Here is a 21,122-nt window from a genome sequence, read left to right as displayed (position 1 = left end):
GAACATTTCAGATATAACTGTGTTGCTCGGTGACCCTTAGCTTGAAACAGCAACCAAGGGTCATTCAGACAAGTTTACCACTAACTTTCATTTCACTTATTAATAAAAACATGGCTAGGAATTAGTCACCAGTAAATAGTTTATATTATGGCTTAGAAATAAAATGTTTCAGTACACTCCAGATAGTGACAGAAGAGCTAAGAAAAAAACTGTCCTGACTCACAAATGTTTGACATAATGAGAGCACACTGACCTTTGATAAAGAGGGCACATGCACTGATACCAAACTAATGACTTATAAATGATTGTTCAAGATCGGTCACATCATCATTACACTGCATCCTGTATTTTGAATTGTATGGCAGAAAAAAAAAATGTGTAAGCACGAAAATACACTCTTGTAAAAAAAAATGTATAAGAACCTACCTCTCTTGTCTGCAAAATACACTCAGATTCAAACTCTCCCCTGGGTTTCTCTCTGTTTGTCACCCACATGTCTTCCTCCCTCCACCCCCCCACCTGATGTGCCAAGAAAACTCCTGACCCCAAAGACCTACACCAGAGTGAGATGGTTCATGGCAGTTGGTGCCCAAATTGAGTCTCAAAGTAAAATAAGCTTTCTCTCTTCTTTTTAAATATTTTTTTCAGGCAAAGATAAAGACCTTGCCAAAGAGTACTGCAAACTCCTCAACAAAAGGAAAGACTGAGCTAAGAGGTGAGTAGGTGAGAATCATGAGACATTCACAGTCCAAAAACAGGAGTATGTTCATGCCAGTAGAGAGTCATATGTTAAAATACAGAGACATTAAAACCTCAAAAAAGGGTTTAACAAATCTTATGAGTTTTTGTTACTAAAAGAAACAGTGGATAAGATGCTTTCCCCTCTGAGAGATAAAACATGTTATTAAAACAACTTACATAAAAATGCCAATACTCTCTGCGAAAAACTAATCAGACCAACTAAAATAATGGGGACTGTACAAAATTACATTAAAACATGTATAGATGCCCCAGGCGGCATTAGGTCCAGGGTATAGCCTATGCTGTGACTTTATTAAAAACATTTTTCATGCCTTCAAAACTTAAAAAGAAGTAAGAAATAAAAAAATTACATACTTCTCTTATAGTCAACAGGGCCACATTAGTCGTGACTGTGCCAAAAAAAACAAAAAAACAAAAAACAAAAAGCAGACATCCTATTAAAACAACAAAATCAACAACAACAATCCTCTGGAGTTGTGTCCTCGGTTTAAAAAAAAAACATTAAAAACATAAGTGTAAATCAAAGTTTCACAAAGATGGGACTCCCTTACAGCTAAACAGACAAAAAACAAAAGCAAAGACAAACTCTCAGCCCCAAGGTAAAAAGAGGGCATAAAGAGAAAAAGCAAAGTAACTTAAATCCTCTTGATCCTAAATTAAACATCTTAGATTTTCCAAGGTCAACTCCAGAAAACACAGGGTTGGATAGTACAGTAAACAAAAATTATCTACTTTCTTTTTATGAGAGAGTACGCTTGGCAAAAGAATTATAATTAAACCTTAAAAAAACTGTGCAATTACACAGAAATCAACACGTGGCTAAGATTCTGTTACTTCCATATGTTCAACTGCCTAATCCAATTTTAAAACAAGACAAAGACAAAGAGGGGTTTAGGTCTACTAAAATAGTAGCATAGACTCAAAAAAATCAAGTAAAGACCCCTAATAACCATAAAGGTTAAATAAATATGTGCAAAACATATTAAATTATATGCAGATAACATTTCATAGATAAATAAAGAGCCTGGTTTGATTAATCAGTGGCCCCTAACACACACACACACACACACACACACACACACACACACACACACACACACACAAAATACAGACATTAAAACAACTTGTTAAAGAATAATTAGATAAAAGACATATAAAAAATCAAATCGTCTATAAAATACTCCCATATTTGTTATTTTAAAAAAAGTAGAGTTTTTTTTTTCAAGGTTTAAGAGCTGTAAACAAAACTATACATGATATGGGAGCCCTTCAAGCTGGTCTCCTTTCTCCTGTAACTATTCCCAATGGTCATTATATTATTGCTGTAGAGCTAAAATATTGTTTATTCACTATTAAATCACATCCTAAAGAGTCTCATAAATTTACATTTAAGATGCCTTCAGTTAACTTTCAGAGACCTTATCAAAGATATCAATAAAAAGTTTTGCCTCAAAAAATTTGTCAAAAATTTGTGAACCAAACATTAAAATTGTTAAAAGTAAATATAAAAATACTTTTATTTTACATTATGTAAATGATATTCTTATAACAAAAAAGACAAAAATTGACTAAATCCATTCTTAAAGATATGATTAAGTCTTTAACTCAATATAGATTGGTTATTACCCCTGACAAAATACAACATAATAGGCCAATCGGTTACTTAAAAAAACTTTCTATGACAACTTTATTATCTCACAAAAGTTACAACTTATGATTGATAAGTTAAAAATGCTTAATAATTTAAAAAATTATTTAAAAATATAATTAGATTAGACCCTGTTCAAAAATCACTACTAAACAATTACATCATTTATTTAAAACTCTAAAAGGAGATCCAGATACGAAATCTCCCAGACAGTTAACTCAAAATGCCTCAACAACTAAAATTAATAAAACAAAAGATACAAGATGCCAAAGTAAAACTAATTAATTTTACTAAGCCTTGGTCTCTCATTATATTAAAAACTAGCTATACGCCTACTGTCTGCCTCTGGTAGGATGAGATTTTAAAGTAGATTTATTTTTCTGATACACAAATAAAAATGGTTTCTTCCTATACATATATGTGTAGCCAATTATTTATGAAAAAGGTAAAAATCTTGAAAGTTATTTTAAAAATACAAAAAATAATTATTCCTAAAAATAAAAAAAACAGATACTCTTTTACAAACATAACAATTAAAAAAACTGCTCTATCATATTATATGGGTCAAATAAAATTTCATGTGCCTCAAAACGCTATATTAAAATTTGTAAAAAAGACAAACATTATTTTTCCTTCAAAATAACAAAAGATTCTATAACAACAGCCCTTTTGGTTTTTACTGATAGACACTCAAATAAAAGTTCAACAATAGATGTTAAAGACAGACAACTCGCCCAGTTATAAAAAGGTCTGACTCCCACACAAAAACATTGGACACCTCCCCAGTCTACTACTATCTTTTAACCGACACCTGGAAAGGGCTGGATATTTTAATCACCTCAAAAAAAAAAAAAAAAAAAAAAAAAGATATACTTGTGTGTTTCCACAAATTGCAAAATCACCCATTTAGATCCCAAACTGGCTTGTCTGACTTTTCAATCAAAAGACCTTTGTCAAAAAACAAACAAACAAACAAACAAACAAACAAAAACTTCAGACAACAATATTACATATAAAAAATTAAATCCTTCCATATACAATGTTCTAAATACATTCTTACTAAGTGTATAAATCCTTCTTTTGACATATCCCATTCTGTCATCATACTTTAAAAAAAAAAAAAAAACTATGTTGTGCTGCCAGTGGATCTTGCAAAAGATCCATGGTTTAGTAATGCAGCTCTACAAACTTTAAAAAGAGTCAATAAACTCATGAGGCCTAAAAGATTTGTTACAGATCTTTTTTTTTTTTTTTTTTTTTTTGTTTTTTTTTTTTTTTGTTTTTGTTTTTTTTTTTGTTTTTGTTTTTTTTTTTTTTTGTTACAGATCTTGTCTTAAAAATTCATTCCTTGATAGCTATTCTTACAACTTTTACAATGTCAACTGTCATATTAACCTCAAAATACAAACTGCTCATTTTGTTAATAACTTAAACAAAATTGTTTCCCACGCCCTCACTATAAAGAACAAATTATAAATAAAAATTTAAAAACAAAGATTAATGCTCTAAAAGATATAGTTTTGACACTCAAAATAAAAGTAAAAAATATCAAAGTTCGGTTATCTACCTGATGCCATACAAGGTTTAAATATTAAATCATTACAAACAGGACTTGCCAACTTAAATCTGGGCAATTGACTATATTGGTTAATTTCTATTAAAGTCCTAACTGCTGTGGTGTTTTTACTTTTGTTTTGTCCATCTTACTGTATTCTTAAACTTACTTTCATGTCTATTTCCAAAGCCAAACAAAAAATTTACAAACTACAATTAAAATAAACAACCCCTCTTTGGAGTCTGTGGGACAAATGTTCCTATAGAACCCAAGGCTGTGACCCCTTCTCAAGGGAGAGCCTCCTGGAAACGGGGCTGATGCTTCTGCCAGGAGTAACTGATTACAGCACTCCTTCTTCTGGGACATCCTGACTGCTTTTCTGAATGTTTTCTTTTCTGCCTTTCTTTTTACTTTTCTTATCAAAGAACTTTTTAGATGTAACTGTGTTGCTAGGTGACCCTTAACTTGCAACTGCAGCCAAGGGTCATTCAGACAAGTTTACCACTAAGTTTCATTTTACTTGTTAATAAAAACATGGCTAAGAATTAGTCACCAGTGAATAGTTTATATTATGACTTACAAATAAAATGTTTCAGTACACTCCAGATAGTGTTGGAAGAGCTAAGAAAAAAAAACTGTCCTGACTCACAAATGTTTGACATAAAAAGAGAGAACACTGACATTTGATAAAGAGGACACATGCACTGATACCAATCGAATGACTTATAAATGATTGTTCAAAACTGATGACAGTCTAGTCAAAAGACAGGGCACAGGTAGGGATTCAGGTAAGATTTGTTCTGGACTGTCTATGTCACTTTAATAAACATAACAACTCTACATCCATGTTCCTCGGGTACTTTACGGAAACTCCAGGAATAATCACATGCCTCAATGCTGACAGGTCTTGGTCTGCAAGTATATAACTGACCTGTGTGGCAGGGATGGGCATGTTCTAAACAAAGGCCTGCTCTCCACTCCTTGGCTTCACACCACTGAAGGGGAAGCTGCCTGTGTCTGGCAGTGCAGGGAATCTGAATGGAGTCTGTGTGTGCAGAGACTGACTGGCTCATGGAATGTCAGTGCTGTAGAGAGGCTGGAGCACAGCAGGTCCACCCAGAGGCTAATTCCCTCATCAGGGTCTAAGTTCTGTCTCTATGGAACATCCATGTGTTGCCTCCCTCTGTCAGGACTAACATTGTGACAATAGGATATGAAGTCAACAGGCAACTAGCTTCAATCCAAACCCTAAGGTCGCCAGCAGATGGCATCTTGAGCCAATAGAGAAGCTTCTCCCTCCTGAATGTACCTGCCTCCTCAATTTGAGATGCTCTTCTTTTTGCAAAGCTATAATTCTTTTGTGAAACTTCTTTCCCTTTGGACATTATATTTGGCACAGGGTAAGTGTTCAGAGCGAGGCCCACAACAATCTCTTATTTACTCTCAGCACTCTCTGGAGTCTGTTTCTCCTCCCGCCCTCCTTTCTGCTCTAGGATGCCATGAAGACTTCATCTAGTGACTGGCACATCCTGAGCCTCTAGGAAACACAGAGTGCCGTCCTCTTGTGGTGTCCCTATCTGCACTGCACATGTGGCCTCCTGCTGGCTGCTCATTCCTGAGATAGACATGACTGAGATCCTGCTCTTGTCACCAGGGAGATCCATGACTATTGAAAACATGTTATAATGGCTTATCCATACTGGTTCTGGTGTCTTTAACACTATTGTGCGTGGTTAAATATCAACTTTATGATTGAAAATGACCATTGTATAGGACTTGGACTCAGATGCAGAAAAGCAGGCATGTACTTTGATGTAGAGGATAAGCTTTAGGAATTACATCCCTGGTCCTTCCCCAGCTGGCTTGGGGTCAGGGATAGAGTAAAAGTGATCTGGCAGACTAAGCATAGAGAGTGGTCTGTGGGCCAGGTGTTCTTCTACAGCTGTCTTGCTGACTTTCCTGCACCCTGTTATTCTTATTTTTCCTGCCAGCAGCCCCCCCACATAGTCAGCCTGAATTCCAGAAGGCTCAGTTCTTTCACTTGAGGACATGCAGATTTGTTATGAGAGTTCTATATTCATTTTTTTATTCACCTTCTGCTTTCTGCGGAGCTCATGTTGAAGGCCTAGGGAAAGACCAAATGCCCTTTGGAAAAGTCAGGCTAATACAAAACTAAAAGGAACATTACCACCTTTACACCCACCAGAAGATTAATCCATTTTTAACATATCAAACCCACATACCCACACACCCACCCCACACCCACAGACGCACACTCTAACACACATATATACATTCACACATATATTATATATATAACTATAAATATCACATTTATATGATATGTATATGTGTATAGATGTTGCCCATCTTTCTCTCTGTATATATACATATACATGTGTATATATATGCACACACACACATATATATACACGTGTGTGTGATTGTGTGTGTATGTGTGTGTGTGTGTGTGTGTGTGTGTGTGTGTGTGTGTATCCTCTCTATCTGTTTATCTCTCTAAAACGTATTGAAGAAAATTCTACATATCCTTGTTTTCAAAGAATTTGTCCAAGCTGGGCAGTGATGGTGGATATCTTTAATAACCACAATGTGGTTGTATTTGGCACTTTTAGTATTAAGATTTTTGTTTGTTTGTTTTGTTTTAGGGGGTATTTTTTGTTCAAAGTTCTATAGAAAGTTCATGTTAGTCTCATATGAACTCAGTACTTTTAATGTCCTGGGCAGTCTGTCATCTTAAACTGATCTATGGCTGGTGTTTTGTCAGGCTAGGCTGAACATTACAGTCAGCACAAGGATTTCCACTGTTTGTGCAGAACTGGGGGGCGGAAGAAACACGGAACAGTTTTTTTTCCAGTGTGTGTTGTTACACAATGCAGGTGGATTTGTTGTTTTCCATGTCATCTTCTTGGAAATGATTTGGCCAATTTACTCTTTTTCTTGTCGTATTTTCCTTTGACAATCCACCCTGTTCTTCAGATGTTTCATTTGTCCAGTGGTCTCCAGATTCCTTAGTTAGAAGCTTTTATTCTCCTGGAAAGATAAAAACAAAACCCTGGCCCAACACTAACTTTGAGTGGTTCATTTTTGGTGGCTTACAACTTTCCTAGGGCCTAGATGGGTTTTGGCCAAAGAAAAGTATTATTTCTCTATTGAAAAAATTTAAAAGTACTTTTGGCAATTGGAAATTAAAATTTCAAGTGGCTTTTAAAATTAAATCTCTGTAATTCCTCCATGCCTGCCTGTCTCCCAAGTGTTGGGATCAAAGGCATGCGCCTTCCAAGTCTTAAAGGTGTGAGCCAAAACCTGGATCTAAGTTTTTCCCCTCTTGGAACTTGCTCTCAAATATCTGCATGCTTCTGTCTCCTGAGTGTTGGGATTAGAGGCATATGTCACCCAAGTCCTGGGATTAAAGGTGTGAACCACCACTACCCTATTCTTTGTAATGCTACAATTTAGAAAGCAACTAACTTATAGGGCTGTCTGTCTCTGCTAGGATTAGAGGCATGGGCTACCACTGCCTTGCTCAAATTTTTTATCTTAGTTCCAATTACTCCACCTCTTTGAGATTCAGAAAGCAGGTTTGATTTGTATTAACCCTTTAAAGTTACTTACGACATTTCAAATCTCTTAACTGTGCTTGTATTATCAAACAATAAAACTATTCCTTTTATTTAAGAAGACAACTTTAGTTTTATATGTTAAGTTTGAATGAATGACTACACTGCCTGATGAACTATCACCTCTCTTCATTTAGGAAACCTTTCTGTTCGAATCTAATCTTTATCAATGTTGATGGTATCCATAGCTTTTCTTCTCCTGTGGAAACCAAGGCAAACCCCCTTCCCCTATGTAACACACATCCTGGTTTCCATTCTGAGGTCAACACATGTTTGAAATAAATAAGCTGACTTAATCAATCTTTTTTTTTTCTATTTCCCAATGTCTCCCTACAGCTGCTGTTCCTTTTTCTTTATCATTTATAAAATGTAATATTAATAAGGCACTGTGTATTCTATCTTTGAGGGTCTTTATTGCCCCTTTCTGTTTATTAAGCTTATCTTTGAAAGTCGGAATATATATTTCTATAACTCCTTGTCCTGTAAGATTGTGTGATACGATTGTAATATTGTATTATTATAATATTGTATATTGTAATATTCTATTTTGCTAGAGACATATGCTGAAACATTGTCAGTCTTAATTTGTAGAGGTATCCCCATAATAGCCATAATTTATAATAACTGTGCAATTATACTACCCAGGAGGAAAAGACTAAAAAACCCAAGACCAAAAGCTTGTTAGCTAAAATGCCCAAAATCCAAAGGGCAAGGATCTGAGGAGCTCAAGAACTCAAGAACTTAAGAGGTAAAGAGCTAAAAGCCAAAGAGCTAAAAGCCAAAGTCCTCCTCCTACTCAGGCTGCCTTAAATACATCTCAATTTAAAGTCCTCCCTACTCTTTAATCCTTGTGTGCTGTTTTCTTGCTCCACTTCTTAATCTAGGCATATCTTTCTTAAACTCTGTGTACAAAAAGCTCTTGGGTTAAAAGTATATTGTAGAGCTAGCCACTCCACATTTTAGCCACCTCTTTACAATAAACAGAAAGCTTCTAGATCAAAGGTGTGTGTGTTAGGGCTCAACCATGCTGACGAAAAGACAGTATTTTACACTTCACAATCCCAGGGATCACAACGGGATAAAAAATCCTGCAACAGCACCTCACTCCTTTGTCCAGTATAAGAACAGTGTCTGGCTAGAGCAAATTGTGCTCATCTATTCACCAGTTGATGGACACTTGACTTGCAAGGCCTTACCTGACTATGAAGAGTCATGGTGGACACTGACTGCAGCTCCTGTCAAGTCCTTTGTTTCTGTTCCTCTGAGTACAGACCTCCAGTGGACTTGTGTATCATCTTTTCCTCAGACACTGTGCCATTCTCCATTTCTCCTCCTGCATAAGAAGTCTTTCAATTCCAACCCTCCTAAGCTGTGCCAAGTACACATCTCCTGGAGCAACAAGAGCTCTTCATATGCTTGAGTTTTTAGAAGTGGGTGAAGGGAATCTCAGGAAATATGGTGGTGGACGTGGCAACTTGGACCTCAGTGGTTATTATAATTATCATCACTACTACTACCTATCCCATAGTGCCACATAGTAGATGTTCTCTGATTATTGTATGTAGGAATGAGACGTTGACACTTACCACTGACAGGTATTTGGCCACAGTCAAAAGGTGATTATATGTCCAACTAGGATTAGATCTGGGCTCCATATGGCAGAAGCAAGGAAGGACTAAACAAAACACATGGTGTTTTGAGACCCCAATAGCACTCTATTCCATAGCCACTACCAATTGTTAAATTTGTATAAAATGGGCATTGAGCATGTAGAAAGCCATGCAGAAAGTTCCCAGGCGTTTAATCTCAGTGCACTGCAGTGTTTTTCGGCACCTACATTCTCCCTCTATAGCCTCTTACCTCTATTATTGAAAACTAGATCTCTCCCTTTACTGGGTATATCAACAAGGAAACATTTGATGGACAAAAGGTGGAAGAACTTTCAACAACCAAGAAATAAGGAGAAGTAAGCCCTGATATCTGAGTTCTAGACTCCCATAAGAGATGGTCTCAGATTTAACCACAAGTTCCAGACCCAGTCACTTGGCAGCATGACATGTACTGAACAGCAGAAATGTATCCAGGCTCTTTAGAGACCTAAGCTAAAAGCCACAACAGATGTAGGGATATATCTGGAGTGCATGTGATATCCAGCCCAGGCCATTGATTGACAGGCACATTGAAATTGTTGGGAAACTTGGCTTCTTTCAATGATGAATCCCTTCTTCTCTCACTCCATGGTCCTCTGGGTTGGTAAGTCAGTGCTAACTGGGGAAGGAAATCCTGTGTGTGTAAATCTCTGCTGACCACAGGTCCATATGTGTGCTCTTAGGAGCCTTGAGACTCAAGTATGCCTCAATCTCTACTTGCTGGCCTCATTCTCTTCCTTTGTTTCCTCATTTATTAAAGGGACTGATCGTAGCCTTTAGGTCAGAGAACAAAACAGGAGTCACAGAGAGTAATTCACAATTCCTCCTGCCCTGTTGTCATGGGATGCACGTATGCCAACAGGAGCTGAACAAACACAGCCTGGCCACTTTCTGTGTAGGTTTACATTTAATGATCCTTTGTTCCTACCTCTGCATTTTGGGTGATGAAATCAGAGGTGTCCATCTGGCATATGATGTAGGTCAGCAGGGAACTTAGAAAATGGCTCCTCTGCCCTAAGTATGAGTGCTAAGGGGAAAGGAGCTGATCTGACCTATAGGCCCCACACAGCTGCAGGAGTGAGGGTTCCAACACTGTGCCAGATGTGGACAGCTGTGCAGTACATATCAGAACTTGAGTAGAGAAAGAGTGACACAGGAACTGGCCTTCATGTACTTCCAAAGGCTGACAACAAACACAGGGCAGCAGGTCACCTTCTTGGCCCTGGGCCTAAAGTGCACATGGCTTGGACGTTCAGCTTGCATGTCTTCATCAAGACTGCTGAAGCTGAAGGCAGGTATAAGTACAGCCTAAATTGGAACTGAGCCTGGATGTCAGTCCCAAGCTTTTAGGTAGAGGCAGATATAGGGAGTCAGCAGTGACAGGGAATAAAGACAAATTGCAGGTCCCAGAATACTATCTATGCTCTATGCTGCCAAGAGGTCTGGGAGCTGACACTGATGACCTACAGGCTCCTGTGCATTTGAGAGTCACATAGTGAGTCAAGGTCACTGTGCAGTCCAGGTGTGTCCTCACCAGTCACAGTATGGAGGCCAAAATGCACACAGGGACCCCCATAGAGGCTCACTCCCTGGCTCCTGGGAAGAAGCCCCAAATCTTCGGAAGTTCTAGCATCGATTCAGCTTGGTTAACCTGCCAATAAAGTAGTTATACAGGGGGTCTGTGCCAGTGATAAAGAACATAAATGGCCTGTCCATAGTCATTGATGTAGCCCTCAATTTTGGAGAGAGGAAGCTGTTCCACTTGTGCTTCTCTCAGTCATGTCCAGCTCTGCCTTGTGAACCAGCTGTGGGGAAAAACACAATACTTATTGGAGACCAGGGAGGGCAGCAGAGAAGCCTGGAGCACACAGGGCCTGCTGGCCTCATGTGCTGGTGAATTTCTTTCTTCCTATCATGAACTATAACCCTGAGTTTTCCATGTCTCTGTTCAGGGTCTGAGATGAGGCATGTGTTGGGTCTGCTCAGTGTCTGAATATGTGTTGCCCTCAAACCCAGTACACACTGGAGGATGGGAGTAGGCAATGGCAGGCATTTCCACATAACAATCCTCCCAACATCCCCACAGGGCACAGCCAGTGTGCCAGCAGCTGGTGCAGGTTTCAGCATCCCTCCAGCTCCAGCCTCAGTGGTATGTACAACAACAGTGCACAGAACATGGCTTCACACTGCCAGACCTCCATGTCCTGCAGATTCAGATCTGAGCCTAGGGCTCCGAGTGGGCAATGGGCAAACATCAGGCACTCCCAGGCTGTGCACCTGGGAATGTACTATGATGCTTTTCAGGCATCTTCTCTCCTATTCTTAGGCTTTTCATCAGAACTGCCACAGATCACTTCATTTTCCCTTTAGTGCTACTATTCTATGTGATGGTCAAGATGTGCTGGCCCAGCTCTGTAATGGAGAAGCTGAGGCTGGATAAGCTTTGTCCCTGCAGTGGATTGTGGGCATCCCTGCAGAGCAGCAGAGGTTGGTACCCATGGTGGTCTAAACCCAATCACAGACACTTCCCCACCATGGCCTTCCGGGTGAGGTTGACTCCAGGTTGGAGAGGAAGGGCTGGCTGCGTGCTGTCAGCAGGAGGATCTGGGATATAATCTATCTCACCAGGCATGAGGAATCTCAGAAAGACAGGAAATTCCCACCACATTTACCTTTCCTTATGTAGCCACATGGCTTCCACCATTCACACTCATGTACCCAAGATTAACTAACCAGTGCTATTTGGCTTACCTGAGAGAGGCTCAGGTTCTTGGCTCCTGTGATCCCAGACAGATCAGCCCTTGGGGACTTCCCTGATGCCCAGGTCAGGAAGGATGTCTTCCAGTCTGTACTCTTTCGAGATGTAGAACTTGGGCAGGTAGAGCTCATCAAATCTCCTGAGAATAAAAAAGAGAAGTGAATCACTGGAATCTTCCCAACTTATGTCAGAGGCACATGCTTTAACAGCCAGCCATCTCACAGGAGAGAAGCTCTCATTCCATTTGTATTTAAAACAAGGGGATTTGCTTTTCCTAATGCACTAGTTATCATTCTCCTGTCATGTCCACCCTCAGACATCAACTAATGCCCCCTCTATTTGAAATTGCACAGTGGATAGTACTCCAGCTTTCCTCATGTGGACACTCCCCTTTGTAACCTCACCTCTTCTCATCTCTTCACTTTTTATAATGAGTGTTGTATTACCCTCCCCCTACCTCTCTCGTCTTCAATTTACAAGGAATCCCATGAGGATAAGGTTTATGTTTCAATCTCTGATACACTTTGAGGGTCTATGTCAGAGCTTCCCACATAGTAGGTCCTCAAGTCACCATCCCATGAATGGTAAGTGACTATCTGATAAATGGCCGAGATGGCCACACAGCAGAGCTGACTCTCAACATTGATAGCTCACCACACTTCCCTCTGCCTTCCAAAGACGCATTCAAGATTTCTTGTAATTTATAGCCTTTTAGGGACAGGGGCAACCTTAGCTCCTGTTTTGAGCGGATCTCATTTTGTGAAAAACAAACAGAACAGTAAATTCAAGCACCAAAACATCCAAGACAGCAGAGGGAAATTTGACACAACTCTTCCTGTCCCCTGCTGACTCCACTGGATACTTGTGAGATTCTGAACTACTAAAACAGTGGACCTCAGGTCCACAGCAGGACAGGAATCCAGGCCAGCTGTGGGTCCTGGAGACATGCACCTGGGCTTCAGAGATCCTGTCCACTTCCTCACCGTCCCTAGATTTAAGCTGGCTTCCACCTGCTGCATCTTGCCCTAGTCAGGGAGGATGAACACAGCCTTGGCATTACCTCTGAAGTTCAGCTCCACCACAGAGCAGGACAGCGCCTCATCCTGGAAGTAGGGTGTGGTCAGGTCCTCAATTTTCATCATGGGCACCATCACAGACCTCATCTTATCCAACTGGAATTCAGATATGATTGTGTCACGAGGGTCAAAGGCCCTCTTCCATTTGCCTGAAAATGAAGCAAATTATCAGGTTATAACAGCACTAGAAGGACTCAACCCCACCCCTTTTATGCTCAACTTCTGAGTTGTCACAGTAATCAACCCAATTTAGTCACCAAGAGTGCTGAATTGAAACTACACCTTGGTAGTTTGTCAACCTGTTAGAGATGAAAAATGTCTCCTGGCTTGGTTTGAAAACAGAAATCTAAAAACTGCAGCCTGGCTACTTGAGCTCCTGATACAGTCAGGGATTGGGGGTTTTGTATGTCAGAAAGAGAAAAAGTGGAGCCTGGTGAGGGTTGGGGACCCCTTAATTCTTGGGAAACCATCTTTAGAAGACAAAGCCTTGTGAAACAGGTTTTAGAGGAAACAGGACAAAACAACAACAACAACAAGAAAAACCTGAGTTCTCCCTACCATGAACAGTTATAATGCCACATATTGTTGGCTAAGATGTGGGAAATGAGTCCTCACCTGTCTCATGGACTGTGGCCATCTTCCTCCCAGATTCTTTGTTTATGTCCCCACTACCAACGCACATTAAGGCACATAGTTATGAACCAATGTCTTGGGCTCAGGATCCAGCAACTTAAAATTCCATCCTAACTCACAGCCAGGCTGCTTTGGGCCTTGGGTCCTGGAGTGATTTAGGCCAGTCACGCCCTGTCTAGTCCTTCAGGCCATCAGTCCTCTTCCACCATTCCCAGCCCTCAGCAGCACTGGGGATATCAGGTACTCCTCCTGTGTCCTACTGTCCTCATTTTCTGTCTATGGACACCTGCAATTTTTGCCTACAGCATCAGAACCTGCCCTCCCTCTGCCCTCAGATATCTTTTATACAGCTCCAGAGTCATCCCAAGACTTGTTACATCACGAATTCCATTAGGAATTAATTTCTGGGATATTCCTTGCTCCCTGGTCTCTATCAGGCAGGGTGTTGTGGGTGGAGGATTTATGGATTTTCTCCCAAGCACCCTTACCCATAATGTCTCAAGCTTGTCTCCACCCAACCTTCACCAAAGACTTATCAGATTCCCAGATTCAGGAATGTGTCTTGGGAATGCTGATCTTTCAGTCTGCATGTCTCAGAATTTTACAAAAGCAAAATTCTACAAAGCAGCCAGTCACTAAACACAGAGCATTGCTTGGCTGACACTTCTCTCTCACTAATGGCTTTTCCCCAGTCCCTGATTCCTTACACATTAAAGAAAGGGCTCAGCACAGAATTCGACATAGGAACTGCCATCAAGGCTCTTCACTTGCTCTGGGCCATGCTGCGTTTTCCCCTTAAGATTAGTGTCCCAAGACTCCTTAAGGACAAGCAGTCCCCAGCCCACTTGAACCATCCTTGTGACAGAAGCTCTCCACCAGTAGTAGATACTTCCTACAGGGGTGTATTAGAAATGTCTGCAGTCTGTCTACTGCCATACCACCCTGAATGTGCCTGATCTCCTCTGATCTACAGAGCTAAGCTGGGTTGGGCCTGCTTAGTAATTGAATGGTAGAAATGCTGGAGGGACCCAGTCACTGCAGGGAGTTGCCATGGCTTCTTCCCATCAGAAAGGACTGGACATGTGAGCTATGACATTCAGCTGGCCAGTAAGTTTGAGTCACAACCCATATCAGCCCTCTTAGACAGAGAGCACTGATTTTCTTTTGAGTATGAACCAAGAACCACAACTACTTTCCAGAAACAACCCAGAGGAGAAGCAAAACTTGTAATAAGACTTTGGGCATCCATGTCTCCAAGACTGTGACCACCTACTTTCCAGTGGTCAACCTGTCAACATAGGTACCCAATCAACATCCTTTCCCTCCACTCTCCAACCAGTGGCCTTTCTCACCTTTAAAGTAGATGTAATTCACCAACACCATGGATATCCTGTCATCCAGTTCTGAGATCATTTCATTGATTTACCCTGGGTCTGTTTCCTCACATAGTCATTGATGAGCTTTTTGGCCTCTTGAGGCTTCTGGAAGTTGGCTGAGAAGGTTTCAGCCTGGTACAGAGCCCTTGCCTTCTCCTTGAACTCTGCCAGGATCAACAGGCACTTTTCAATAAACATGGTGCTGCCTGTGCTGATCTGCACCTGGTCCCTTGGCTAGCTCAGCATGTTCAGGAGGTGCCCAAAGCCCTGAGTGATGTCTGCTTCAGAGGTCTCTGTGGGACTGAGCTTGACACTCTCTAGGATCTCTGTAAGGTGGTTGCTCTTTGCTCCCAGCAACAGGACACCCAATGCAGCTAAAATACTGAATGGGGAGAAGAGGATATTTGCACCTCAATTCTTGCCAGCCAGCTCCAGGTAGAGTTTGAAAAATGAAGTCTGTTTCATTGGGGTAAGATGTTAGACTGTCCACTAGTGTCCCATTGAGTTGCTCATCATGGAATACAGTTCCCCTCCTCAGTGTAGCATCTGGGTAGCAGAGGAGAGCAGGCGAGATCCCAGCCATCAAGATCCCCACAGCTACAAGAAGGGCCATCTTCTCTGTTCTCCTGTTGAACAGAAAAGATTGTTTGAGTCTGGGAGAATAAGGGTGTGCCTTTATCTCCTAGGTCTCTCACCTGACCTATCTTGTGCTCCCACCCTGCTGCCCTCTTTCTGATTGGTAACAATCCATGGAAGATGCTCTGGACACCCAGGTGACAGTGCCACATCATATATTCCTATTACCACTGTAGGGAGTGCTGTTGCAGTAACCAATTTTTCTATTTGTCTGTTTTCCTAATAGAGAACCAGGATCCAGAGATGTGAAGAGGCAATCCAGGGTCACAGAATGATGAAGAAAAACACCTGGAGATGGGCACAAGCCTTGTGTGATCTCAATGTCCCCTCTCCTTTCCTGGCTTGGCATAAGGCCTCATTAGAAGACAAGGAATCCTCATCCTTTGTTCTTGACCCCAACTCCCCTTCACCAACCTCTAGTCAGGACTCAGGGAAGGAACCTTAGATGCATTTGGTCATCCATATCTCCCCCTAACCCCTGATGACATGTCTAAGTAATCTCAGCACCCTGATCTGAGTCTAGAGCATGTTTCTGGGAGTGTGGAGGACAACTGTGTGGAACTGGAGACATCTGACTGAATGATGATGCACTGGCACCCCAGAGGACAGGTATTAGAAGGATCAATAAGGAGAGAATCTTTCAACCATTCCAGTGCACCACATAGCCTCAGGCTAGGAAGGTCACCTGATGGGAAGAAATTGAATGTTCTCTGAGTCTCTGATACATGGACCAGATTTCTTTTTGGCTGTCCGGGTTGTGGTGTGGTGGCAAGCTAATATCTAGACCTCTCGGCAGCCTGTTGAGTAACCCAGGTAACATAATTTTTCAAATGTGTCTGGCTCATCACTGGTGTGGGAGTGGATGTGGAGATGTCCAGATCCATCACCTCCACACACCCAAGTGGTGGTGACCAGAGTAGAAAGCTTGTGATGGAGGTAAACATAACCTCCTAGATTTAGTGTTTGTCAACTCTGCAAGGAAAGAAGACAGCAGAGGAATTGGAAGGTGAGGAAGAAGAACAGGGAGGAGAGAGGACAAGGTAGACAAAGAAGGAATGAGAAATGGGAAGGGAAAGAGGCAGTTGGATAGGAGGGGAGAAAGATGGGAATAAGTATAATGAGGGGAAAGGGGAAATGTGAGAGTGAGTGAGGAGAGGAGAGAAGACCAGAAGAGTGTAGGAAGAGAATTGCGGGTCAGAGCATGGAGGTGCTGGAGCTGAACCACATGTCCCCAGGGCAGTGACATGCCTGCAGAGGAGCCACGAGCTGCAGCTCTATCACAGCACTTCTTTGCAACCATTTCTTTGGAAAACCATTCAGGAACATTGTGGTTCAAAATTATTTACAGAGAAGGCAACGTAGTCTGTTTGGGTAGGAGACCTGGCTCAGTGGCTGAGCTGTAGTCTTGTTCTCTTCCCTAGGAGAGGCTGGATTCCTTCTTACTGGCATGGCATTTACAAGGGAAGTGACATCCCAGATCCCAAGGCATCCCCTCTCTGAGGTGAACATGGCCAGCATGCCACCTCCACCAGTAGGAGTCTGTACCTGACCTGTGTCCCGCAGGCTTCTACAGCAGCACCCAGGCTAGGCAAGTGCTCAGTGCTTCCTGCCTGTGGAGGATGAGAAGAATGAAGCTCCATTCACTCTCCAGGATCATCGTCCCTGGTACCTGCATCTTCCATAGGCATGAAGACCCAGACTGAAGAGTAGAATTTCATGCACTGCAGAAATGTCCTCTGATTCCCACCTAGTGTCCCAGTATCAACTCCTCACCTTTCCCCAAACTATGACTTTGTTCCCTAGCCATGACCACAAAGTCCTTGGAAGGCTCTTTCTTCTGTCCCCAGAGAGAAAGATATCAGGGACATTACTTGCACAGCGGATGTATTAGGTGAGTCATGATGTTCAGAGTTGCTGCCTCCCTGGTGTGTCCTTCTCCACAGTGCACACTGATGCCTATTTATCCCCTAGGGACTCCTCCCTCTTCTTAGGAAATGCTGGCCCATGTCATTTGGATTCTGTGTTCTGACTGGAAATGGACAAAATGGTGGCAAGACTTAGAGGTTCTTGCTAGCAGAACCACTCCCTTATGTGGAAACTCCTAACTGTTCTAAGCAAGAAACCCACTGGATGTCACCTTCTCTCCCATCCATCAGCTCTGATGTGTGATTGTTTGCTGGTTAATGGGCTATAGCCAATAGAGCAACACATGGTGGGCTTTTGAATGCTATTCTTGGTTGCCAACTTGACTACATCTGGAATTACCTAAAACCTAGGCATCTGGGTATACCCTGAGAGGGATTCCTTCTTACTTAATTCGAAGTGGAATGGCACACCACAGCTTCTGCTGGCAGTCTATATAAAGGACATGGAAAAGAAAGGCTCCCTGTCTTTGATTACTGCTCTTGCTGCCAAGTCCCTATCTTCCCTGGAAATAGATCATAATTATGGAACTCTAAAGCCAGAGGACCAATTCAGCCTGATGAGTTGCACAACTACTTAAGTCTTGGACCTGCTGTTAGTAGGTATCCATGCTTGGACTACCTGGACCATAGCCTGTAAGCCATTCTAATAAGTTCCCTTTCTCTATATAGATCGACTCTATAACTTTTGTCCCTCTACAGAATCCTAACAAATGAAGCTTAATGGCCCATTGATTTCATAAATTAAATGATGATGAATGAGTATTTATGGGAACTAAGTAGTGGCCCAAGATAATCTAGGTCTATAAAGCAATGTACCAAATCACCAAGGTCAGGAGGTCTTCATTAATGAGTTGGTACACTCTTCACTACAGTGAGGGTCTTCTGTGAAAACATCATTATCACTTCATCAGCACCACTTATCCATTTCATCTCACTGAGAAGATACAGGCAGTAAGTGTCACAGGCTTGAGCTATGAAAAGATGGTTGCATCAGTCCCTTGTCCCTGCTTGGGTTTGGTCCAGTTTTCTTTCAGAAAAACAGAATCTTGCTGCAGAGTGAAGTGTTATGGTTTGAATGTGACATGATCCCCAGAGGTTCAGGGGGTTGAACTTTTGGCCTTTAGTTGGGGACACTGCTTTGGGAGCTCAGTGGACAACCTTGAGCCAAATCTGTGAACTAGAGGGTGATAGATGGATAGCATTCTTGTTAAGAGCTCCGTTTCCTGTTTCTTCACATAGAGCACTGCCACTACCATTTAAACTGGCCCCCGTCAGCCTGCCTGTCCTGCCAAGAAACCAAGAGCCAAAGTATAAACACTCTACTATCAAGTGTCTTCTGTCTGGAATTGGGACCCAGTGACAAGGAGACAAGTAATATACCCAGGCTGCCCCACACTCCCGGTCTCTGTCTCAGCCTCCTTAGTGCTAGGATTACATGTGTGTCCAGCCTCAGTGGCTGCAGTTCTTTCACAGGCCTCACCTATCCTATCCTCGTCTTCTTCCCCCTCTGATCTCCCCTTTCTCATCTTCTCTCTTTCCCTCTGCCCTTTCCTCTCTTTCTCCCCCTCTTAGAAGTTCTTGACAGGCCAGCCTGGTGTGTGAATCTGTTTCCTTGCTACTGGGTAAAAACACCAAGGAAAAATAACATGAAGAAAGATGGTTTATTTCTGATCTTGGTTTCTTGGCAGGACAGGCAGGGCAGCAGATCCATTTCTGTGTAGGATGGCAGGACGAGTTTTGACCTGTGGTGTTGGTGAGGACTCCTCAGCTTAGCCCTTAATAGGTTCAGAGAGATTTCCTATCAAAAACCATGAGAGGTCTGGGGGTTTACCTTAGTGGTAGGATGCAAGCACAGACAGCACAAGACCCTGGATTCAGTTCCCATCACCCAAAGAGAAAAGAAGCAAAAGTCATAAGAGTGAACTTGGACATGGAACCCCTAGCACCTGTCATGTCTTCAGTGGACAGTGTGACTCATCAAAGGCCCTGGGCCAGAACCACCTAGCCTGGCTCCTCATGGATGCCTGGCTCTGGGAGTCCATCCATGTTTGCATTATTGAAGCTATGCTTTGGGGGCAATTTATTCTTCATCAGCAGACTAATGAGAAGACCAGTCTCCCTTTTAGGTCTTAGGACCAAGGGTGAGAGTAAGGACAGGCATGTCAGAGATGACATGCAATCACACACCACAGTACTGCCATACTGTGGATTCCTCCCTAGGTAGCTGTCCCCTCACTGTCTTTCTTCCCTTCAGGTCACTCTGACTACCATGGTTGCTCTGCTCTTCATGCCTAAGGCTCGGTTGCATCCTGACCAGCAACTCTTGATGTGGCCTCCATTGATGACATTCTACTGTGTTAAGTCCCAAGGCTACATGGCAGTTAGCCCTGAGCCAGGCCATGTCTGAGACAGACATGCTGGATGTGTGATAAACAGAGCCCCTTACCAGCCATCTAGCTGGTTCCCAATATCCATCCCCAAATGGTCTGACCCTGAGTCTCTGTTAGCCTGGGCTACACCACTCTAAAGTGCCCCCGTTTTTGTTCAGTTGTAACAAATCTGGAAGAAATAATCATTTGGTTTTGAGAACTAAAACAATTTTCTCTGGTAGATCTTGCTTTCCTGGCCCTATCCACCCTCTAAAAATGGCTAGCCAAAAAAATATGTGTATCTAGCCTCAACAAAAAATTTTAACTCACTGCTCCTTGGTTCTAGCAATGAAGAAAAAGAGTCTTTTCAATCTCCTTGTTTCCTTACTTCCAGAGAAATCTATAAGGGGCAGGACTCTGCCATGATCGCTCCTCCTAAGCCATGCTGCTAATTACTAGTATATTAATTGTCATGTTTTAATTCTTTGATAAATCTCTTACTCAAAAGGGCCATCCATTTCAGCATCCCTCTTGGTACCACAACCTTTGATGTCCTGCACCCTCCCATCCCCAGAATGCTACAAAGCAGAATTTTTCCTGCAGAGCGTGAAGCCCCAATATGAGCTGAAGGAATGAAGGAAGGATGGTCCCTGGAAACTGCAGTGCTCTAGGCCAATCCAGGCTAGCCTTCTGGCCTTTGCCATCCTCACTCCTCACCTCTATATGGAGCAGGATTGTTCTACCTGTGCCCAGAATACCTCACTCCACTCCAGTTCTGATTCCCACAGTCCTCTGGATCCTTGTATGCTCCTGTGTCTGTGACCTCTGAGCTGCCCCCATATGTCCACACGTGTCTCCACATTATCCCAAAGAATGGAATTATGGGGTCACAGGCCCATTAGAAGCCCTACTGCCTTCCAAGTAACCTAAAACCACCCTGATATCCACATCCCCAAGTGATGTGACCTGAACTCTCTGCAACTGTTCCTCTCCCCAGCACTCCATAGAGAGGAGATGCCCCTGTAGACCCTGGGATCCCAATATGAACTGATGGAAGAAATGGCCCCCTTTGTGGGGGCTTTGTAGATAAGTACTCT

At 42.2% G+C, this 21,122-nt stretch overlaps 1 pseudogene; it reads right to left on the bottom strand.

Annotated features, from left to right (window-relative positions):
- Nucleotides 1-10,985: 10,985 nt before the first annotated feature.
- LOC127193873 (serine protease inhibitor A3C-like) lies at nt 10,986-15,708 on the bottom strand (annotated as a pseudogene).
- Nucleotides 15,709-21,122: the final 5,414 nt, after the last annotated feature.

Source organism: Acomys russatus, chromosome 1 (genome assembly GCF_903995435.1).
Source record: "Acomys russatus chromosome 1, mAcoRus1.1, whole genome shotgun sequence".
NCBI lineage: Eukaryota > Metazoa > Chordata > Mammalia > Rodentia > Muridae > Acomys > Acomys russatus.
Note: the sequence above shows the minus strand (reverse complement) of the source record. Positions and strands in the feature narration are given on the sequence as shown.